Consider the following 8,752-nt stretch of genomic DNA (forward strand, 5'->3'; position numbering starts at 1 on the left):
TGTGTAGGTCTCAAATGTGAGTGTTACATTAAATGTGAAGTGACATACAAAAGTAGTTTGATTAATTTTGTGTAAATTTGTTGACGCCTACTGTGTGTAGATCTCAAATGTGAGTGTTACATTAGATGTGAAGTGACATACAAAAAGTAGTTTGATTAATTTTGTGTGAATTTGTTGACGCCTACTGTGTGTAGATCTCAAATGTGAGTGTTACATTAAATGTGAAGTGAAATACAAAAGTAGTTTGATTAATTATGTGTTTTTTTCTGTTTGTATGCCTTGACAGAACACACATTAATGATCTCTTATTCCCTTTCCTCTCATTCATATTAGCTGTCCAGCAGCTAGATGAAGAGGAAAAGAGAAAATAGAGATGCTCTTTATTCATACAATACTTTGACAATAGTATTTTCTTAGAATTAAAATTGCGCCTAAAAGATACTTTAAAAAATATACATTCGGTCGATATTTAGCGAAACTATGATTAGTTTAAATGGCCACAAGTGCAACAAAAGATAGCAGTGCACCATTGTGATATATGTGTACGTATAAAAGAGCAGATGACATTGATATGCTTAAATTGCTAGTTGTAAACTAATGAGTAAGATAGAGTATAAGTATTATAGATATATATATATATATAAGTAGTAATAATTAATATAATTCAAATATAAGTAGTATAAATATGTAGGTAGAGATAATTAATATAATTAAATTCATATACAGCTGCATCTATGAGATGCGCAGATCAATTTGCTGCCATAATGCCGCCATTCAATTGAATGAGAAAATTCAAGACAAAGTCTAGTCATTTTCCCTTATAGGTTGTTTAAGCTAAATATAGTATTAGTAGTATAAGAGTAATATAATTAATAGTAATAGTTGTTTTCATTTCAATATTTGATTTTCAATAGGTTTTTCATTTCATTTTAGCATATTTAATTTAGTTAAAATTTATTAAATACATCGTAAGTGCGATCGTGAAAGTGATTGTGCATCCCTGTCTATCGATATGCAAAGACAAAACATATGTTTGAAAAGCATATGATGAATAGGGCAGAGTGCAATTAATTGCAAAAGTTGCAACTGAAAGAGATAAGTATGGATTCTAATAAGAATACTGAGATAATTATTAATAATTAGATATTAATTAATAAATTATTCGTCTGTTTCAGCAATTTCTCCCAAGTGCAAGTGAACGTGTGTTCGACAGGCCGAAGAAGTGAGTGACGCAAAATGGCTGCGAGGTAATGTTAATTATACATATATATATATATAAGTGTTTATACTTAATGTTGTTTTGTTTTTATTTGCAGGGAATCATCCGGTGGAACGAGAGGTAGCAGCTGAGAAGACTCCACATCCCAATCACCGAGCAGCGCCGCCAGTTTTGTTAAGATGATTGTGTAGTTTAAGCCAGTGCATTGTAGTGTTGTTTTGCTGCATGTGTGTATATGCATACGTGCCCTCCTGTTTGTATGCCTTGACAGAACACACATTAATGATCTCTTATTCCCTTTCCTCTCATTCATATTAGCTGTCCAGCAGCTAGATGAAGAGGAAAAGAGAAAATAGAGATGCTCTTTATTCATGCAATACTTTGACAATAGTATTTTCTTAGAATTAAAATTGCGCCTAAAAGATACTTTAAAAAATATACATTCGGTCGATATTTAGCGAAACTATGATTAGTTTAAATGGCCACAAGTGCAACAAAAGATAGCAGTGCACCATTGTGATATATGTGTACGTATAAAAGAGCAGATGACATTGATATGCTTAAATTGCTAGTTGTAAACTAATGAGTAAGATAGAGTATAAGTATTATAGATATATATATATATATAAGTAGTAATAATTAATATAATTCAAATATAAGTAGTATAAATATGTAATTAGAGATAATTAATATAATTAAATTCATATACAGCTGCATCTATGAGATGCGCAGATCAATTAGCTGCCATAATGCCGCCATTCAATTGAATGAGAAAATTCAAGACAAAGTCTAGTCATTTTCCCTTATAGGTTGTTTAAGCTAAATATAGTATTAGTAGTATAAGAGTAATATAATTAATAGTAATAGTTGTTTTCATTTCAATATTTGATTTTCAATAGGTTTTTCATTTCATTTTAGCATATTTAATTTAGTTAAAATTTATTAAATACATCGTAAGTGCGATCGTGAAAGTGATTGTGCATCCCTGTCTATCGATATGCAAAGACAAAACATATGTTTGAAAAGCATATGATGAAAAGGCAGAGTGCAATTAATTGCAAAAGTTGCAACTGAAAGAGATAAGTATGGATTCTAATAAGAATACTGAGATAATTATTAATAATTAGATATTAATTAATAAATTATTCGTCTGTTTCAGCAATTTCTCCCAAGTGCAAGTGAACGTGTGTTCGACAGGCCGAAGAAGTGAGTAATGTTAATTATACATATATGTATATAAGTGTTTATACTTAATGTTGTTTTGTTTTTATTTGCAGGGAATCATCCGGTGGAACGAGAGGTAGCAGCTGAGAAGACTCCACATCCCAATCACCGAGCAGCGCCGCCAGTTTTGTTAAGATGATTGTGTAGTTTAAGCCAGTGCATTGTAGTGTTGTTTTGCTGCATGTGTGTATATGCATACGTGCCAAATAAAACTTTTAATTGAATATAAAATTCAATTTGAGTTTTATTTGTTAGGATACCCTTTGCAGATAGGATATGTGAGGACGACCAGTTTCCAGGTAAGTTGCTTGCATATACCAATTGCCAATTTGAATTTTAATGTAGATTTATGTTCTTTTTTAGCGTATATGCTTGCAATCAGTTGCTGGGGAAGGACCAGCCTGCATCGGCCGAAGAATCTCCTGGATTTGTGTGGTGTGTGCGCGAAGTGCTCGCTGTGGGTGGCAGTGGCGCCAGTTGTCGAAAGATTGGCAGGCGCGACTGCGAGGCAGTAGCGTCGCCTATATTTTGTGTCGCCCCAGAGGTGGGGGTGTGTGGGACTGCGTCATACGATGGCGCGCCGTTGCGACGAGCCTCGTTTCTGCGTCGCGCTGCCATTCTGCGAAGATTTTCGCTGGAGTTGCGGGTTGAGGCCGGATATGACCTCGTGAACCTCTCTGCTAAAATGTTGCGGCTGTGCTCGCGTAAAGTTATCGGGCCGTATACGGGCGGATGTCGGCGAAGATAATTAGCGTGTAGCTCCTCGTCGAACTCCGCTTGTCTTCGCTGCTGTCGCTGTGCGCGCAACTCGATTTCATTAGCCAGGTGAGTATTGACGAGGCTAGAGTATCTGGGCATAGTTAGCCGCTGTGGTACAAACGGATAGTGGGCTATGCTTCTAGCCTCATTGTTGCTGTGTACTCGCAGTCTATCATAATATTTAGTGCAAATATTATTAAATAATTCATCCACAGATAAAACGCCCAGCTCAGATCTGATGCGAGCATTTGAAATATAATATTGAGCGCCAGATATGGTTCTCAGTGCTCTGTTGTGTGCAACTCTGATGCGGTCGAACTGAGTTTCGGATAGGAGCGCACCCCAGACAGGTATAGTATATTGCCACAGTGGTGCAACTAGTTGTTTGTAAATTATCGTTTTAGTTTTTAGAGACAATTTACTATTTTTATTAATCAGCCAATCTATCTTTTTCAGCCGTGCCCTAATCCTCGAGACGACAGTGGTGACATGAGTGCCGAAGTGCAGCTTTGTGTCCATAGTGACACCCAAATAAGGATGTGAAGTGCCGTTTTTAATTGTTTCATTGCCAATGCGGATATCCTGGTATGGCGATATCCTTTTTGTAAGTATGCATAATGTGCATAGTTTTACTAGTGTTTATTGTAATGCACCATTTCTTCGCCCACAGAGCTAATTTGTCCATATATGCTTGTTGCTGAGCTAACGCATCTGCTTGCCGACAGTTTGCTGAGAGGACTACGACGTCATCGGCATAAGTGGCTAAGAGGATTTTATTTCCAGAGGCATAAGTTGGGCTTGGAATATCACTGGTGTATATGTTATACAGCACTGGCCCAAGCAGGCTGCCTTGAGGCACCCCAGCGTGTATTTGCTTGGTTGCAGAGCGGCATCCTCCATGGCATTCAACAATAAATGATCGATTTGCTAAGTAGGAGCAAAGGATTCGATACAGAGCGTCAGGTAAGAGCATCTTGAGTTTGTATCTCAGACCTGAGTGCCACACTCTGTCAAATGCTTCTTTTATGTCCAAGTAAACAGCAGAGCAATACTTATGTTCTTCATATGATTTCAGAATGAACTGCGTGACTCGCCCAAGCTGTTGCTCAGCTGAGTGGGCCTTGCGAAAGCCAAATTGGTGGCTGGGTATAGCATTGGTAAGTGCGTCTTGCTCAAGCATACGGCTCAGAATTAAGAACTCTAATATTTTAGATAAGCCAGACAAGAGACTTATTGGCCTGTATGATGATACATGCTGCGTGGGCTTGCCGGGCTTGTGTATCATCTTGACCAGTGCTAACTTCCAGCTGGTAGGAAAATGGCCCATTCGAAGTGAGTTGTTGCATATTAAAACAAGGTATAGTATTGCCCTCATTGGCAGCGCTTTGATAGTGTGATTGTCGATATTATCTAAACCAGCTGCTTTCTTCTTCTCCAGCGTGCTAATATGATTAATGACCTCTGTCACTGTGACTGGCCGAAAAGAGACCAAGGCAGACGCTGGTGACTGACTAATTTGCGCCTCAATTTCGGCCAAGTCGCCAGGTGATGCAGAGATGAGAGGCTTGAAGCGTTGCTCAAGGCTATCAGCAAAGACTTCAGCTTTCTCCGCCGTTGTTTTGCACCATACATTATTGGCGTTAGAGCCATTGCCATCGCTGGACTTTAATAGTGGCAGATTTGGAGCCGGCTGTCGCTTGATTTCGTTGGTAAGTCGCCAGAGCTTTTGCATACTGTATCTATCTGTGGGGTCGATAGAGCTGAATAATTCTTCTTCATATTTTTGCTTTGCAGATTTTATATCTTTGCTGATGCGATTTGACAGCCTATTGCAGATCTGCTTTGCCAGGGGGATTTCGGCTTTGTAGAAGATAGCGTTTGATTTGCTTCTTGGCCTCAATCAACTGGAGAGTCTGGCTTTTGACTCGAAACCTAGATCTGGTTATCTTGCGTGGACACTGCGCATTGGCAAAGTTTGCAGCATCTTGGACGTTTTTGACAAGAATATCAACAGCATCATCAACATCATCTGGACTGCTGATTTCAGTGTTGAGTAAGATTCTGTCGTTTAGGTAACTTTGAAATTTGCTTATATTAGCATTCAAATCCAGAAGATGGCCTTTTGCTTTGCTGATGATCGGCTTCTCAACCAGCTGGACTTGCAATGGGAGGTGATCCGAGTTTAGCTCGAAAGAGTCAGTGATGGCCAGCAAATCTCGCCTGATGCCTTTGAAAAGCGCAAAGTCTATGGCAGATGGAGTTTGGCGTGAGTTGAAAGGGTAATGCGTTGGCGACCCAGTTGCCAGAATATTGCAATTTTCTTGGAAAATACTGTTTACTAACGTTCTGCCTCTAATACAGGATCTGGCGTTTCCCCACCATTGGCTCTTTGCGTTCCAGTCACCACCTACAAGATACGTGTCGCCCAGCAAATTCAGAAGATTGCTGAAGTCTTGCGCAGTCCAGCTTACTTGCGGTGGGCAGTAAATGGCCACAATATTTACGTGCTTGCCGTTTTGTAAGCTGACTGATACTTCAACACTTTGGTGCGAGTCCAAGGATGAGCAGCGCATAGCGTAATGGCAGATGTATTGTTTGATTATAAAAGCTGCGCCACCTCTGCGCCTATTTGTAGGGTGGTTTGCCAAATAAATTATGTATCCGTCAATTACAATGTTGTCCTTGTCCGTCAGATGGGTTTCAGATATTAGTATAATGTCTATATTATGCTTAATAACATATTGCTTTACTTCAATAAGCTTATTTGTAATACCAGCAGCATTCCATATGGAGATGTTAATGTTGTTGGTACTATTAGATACAGCAGTCTGCAGTGTGCAGCTGCGTCTATTAGCAATATGTGCATCAGATACATTATTAGACATTTATTTCTGTTTGTATGTCTAGGCAGAACACACAATAATGATCCCCATCCCTTCCTATCTCATTCATGATCAGCTGACCTGCAGCTGCTTTTTTTTTTTTTTTTTTTTTTTTTTTTTTTTTTTGATTTGAATAGTCAGGTCCGCATGAGGCTGACTGACTGACTATATTTATTTATTTACTGCTATACTACTGTATAATATAGTAAATTTGTTGACGCCTATTGTGTGTAGGTCTCAAATGTGAGTGTTACATTAAATGTGAAGTGAAATACAAAAGTAGTTTGATTAATTATGTGCTAGTGAATGTATAGATATCTTGATTAGGAATGGCATCCTGTCTGGAAACGTCATCTCTTCTGGAACTGGTATCCTGTTTGGGATTCAAAATCTTTCCAGTTTATTATACAGACCAGCTGCATTCAAAACCAGAATCCTTAATGTGTAAGTGCTTCCAAGAGAACTAGGCAATATTGGATGTGTCATTGACGTGTTTAGCCATCATGCAGTTTGTTAATAAAGTCAACATAGTAATAAGCTGATCCATCTTCGTATTATTTCAGCCTGCATGCGAGGGAATCACATACACAATTGCCCTGCTTTTTCTCGCCTCAAGCTTTAGGCTGCCCAGCAGCGTAAAGGTGAGAGAAGAGGGAACAGGGTGTCTTTATTCATTTCTCAGTGCTTTGCGTTAGTACTTTCTAGAAATTAGTTGGCAGCTTATTTACAATTCACTTATGTGGTAAGTATTATAAGCTAGTAGTAGGCGAAACTTAATATAAGTGTTTATTAATAAAGTTTGAATTTTACAAATAATTGAGTGTTTTCTTTTTTATATACATATATATATCTATCTAGTAAAGTTGTAGTTATTTATACAGATTTAATTTGGTGGGGAAGAGTAAAGACTAAGTCAGATTTTCTTCGTTAAATTCAATTTAGATTACTATTCTTTAAATTCAATTTGGATTACTATTCTTTAAATTTAATTTGGATTACTATTCTTAAATATAATTACATTTAGCTGGTTTGTTAGTTGTATTGTTGATTTGATAACTCTAGGGGCGTCATCAGTCGCTGTCATCCAGTCTTCAGTGGCCCGGAGGGGAAGACAGAAGAAGGCGCTGCTGTCGATGCTCTTATTTGTAGCTATGTCCAGGTTGTAAGTACTCCGTGGATCCAGGAGAGAGGCTAGTCTGAGACTTGCTATTTATTCATAGGCACCCTTTATTTTCTGGCTTTTGCTTACTTTGTTTCTTTCCATAGTGTTCGTCTTTATTTAGAATTTCTTATATCGTGATTGTTTATTTATTTGCTTTGCTTGATTTTTTTTTGAGATTTTTATTTATTGTTGGTTTTATTAGTAAGAATATTAATTTATTATTAGCTTGCTATGGGCTTTAACTTTGTTTATATTTAAGTTTTTGGATTTATTATTATTATTTATTTATTTTTTGTTTGTTAGATTTGACTGCAAGATTCACTCAGTAGCGTGTATAGCGAGGTGGGTATATTATTGAAATATCGTGTATTAGTTATAAGTTTATTTATTTGTTTTGTCTATCCATTTTAACATTTGTTTTATTTATTAATTTATTGTTAAGTGTTTTTATTATTTGCTTTGTTAAATCGATTATTTATTTATAATTATGGTTGTTTAGCGTATTTATTTTGTTTTTACTTAGGGTTTTGCACTTTTATTAGAAAGTTTTGTTGCGAGTGTTGCATATGTAATTAGAAGTTTAGCCCGTTTTGTTTTGTTGCTTGTGTTTTTAGTCTTTATTTGCAGCAGGAATTAGTTGAGGCGGCCATGTTGTAAGATTGGTAAGTACATATTTGTTTTCATCGTTTACTTGCATATTTATTATATTAAGTATCATTAAAAGTTGTCGGCAGGAGTAGTTCAACTGCATGTATTGCGGTAATTTATTTATTGGAGTAGTTCAACTGCATGTATTGCGATGATTTATTTTATTGGATCGTAGAATTATTTGTGTTCGCGCGCGGTATTTGTTAAATTTGTGCTAGCGTAGCTTGCGCGTCAATTTATCTTTGAGTAGGGTTGCTTACTTTATCATTATCGAGTTTTAGTATTTTGTACAATTTTATCGTTATCGAATTTTAAACATTTTGTGTATTTTCAGCTTTGTTCTTATTTGGTGGTTGGATTCGTTTGGTAAGTAGTTTCAATTTATTAGGATTCAGGAATTAATTATTGTTTGGTGAGTACTGTGTTATAGTTTAAAGTTGTTTATATTGTTTCAATGTAATTTGTTTCATTGCAGGTGGCACCAGAGAGGACAGCCAAGTTGATGATGGATGGGTAAGTATGTGCTTATATATGTAGCAAAAGGACTGGCTTTATTATTATAAATCTTTTTATTTCCAGATAAGACGTGGAAAGTTACCAAGTCTGATTTTATAGTATATAAATAGGTTATTTGTTATTCTTAGGTTATTGTTTTGTTTGTAGAATTGTCATTAGTTTATTGTTTTGCTTGTTTCCCTTAGTCTGAGTTATTGTTTGTTTAGACTTTGTTTCATTTAGTGAATTTTAGTCTTTTAGGAATATTTGTCTTGTTATTTAGTGTAGTAGTTTAAGTTTAAGATTGCATTTGCCTGGGGTAATTTGAGTTTTAATATATGGCGCAGAGTATTTGTTTCCTTT

The 8,752-nt window shown here is 36.5% G+C and overlaps 2 long non-coding RNA genes across 2 annotated transcripts; one reads left to right on the plus strand and one right to left on the minus strand.

The window, feature by feature from the left end:
* The first annotated feature begins 1,039 nt into the window (after window positions 1–1,039).
* On the plus strand, window positions 1,040–1,467 carry LOC26528530. The gene is made up of 3 exons (XR_001448949.3): window positions 1,040–1,099; window positions 1,176–1,247; window positions 1,317–1,467. It is a non-coding gene; the product is annotated as an uncharacterized LOC26528530 (long non-coding RNA).
* A 5,174-nt stretch (window positions 1,468–6,641) lies between these two features.
* On the minus strand, window positions 6,642–8,120 carry LOC116804705. The gene is made up of 2 exons (XR_004364712.2): window positions 7,334–8,120; window positions 6,642–7,280 (listed from the first exon to the last, which is right to left on the minus strand). It is a non-coding gene; the product is annotated as an uncharacterized LOC116804705 (long non-coding RNA).
* Window positions 8,121–8,752: the final 632 nt, after the last annotated feature.

The sequence above is a fragment of the Drosophila mojavensis genome, unplaced genomic scaffold, assembly GCF_018153725.1.
Source record: "Drosophila mojavensis isolate 15081-1352.22 unplaced genomic scaffold, ASM1815372v1 contig_79, whole genome shotgun sequence".
Classification (NCBI taxonomy): domain Eukaryota; kingdom Metazoa; phylum Arthropoda; class Insecta; order Diptera; family Drosophilidae; genus Drosophila; species Drosophila mojavensis.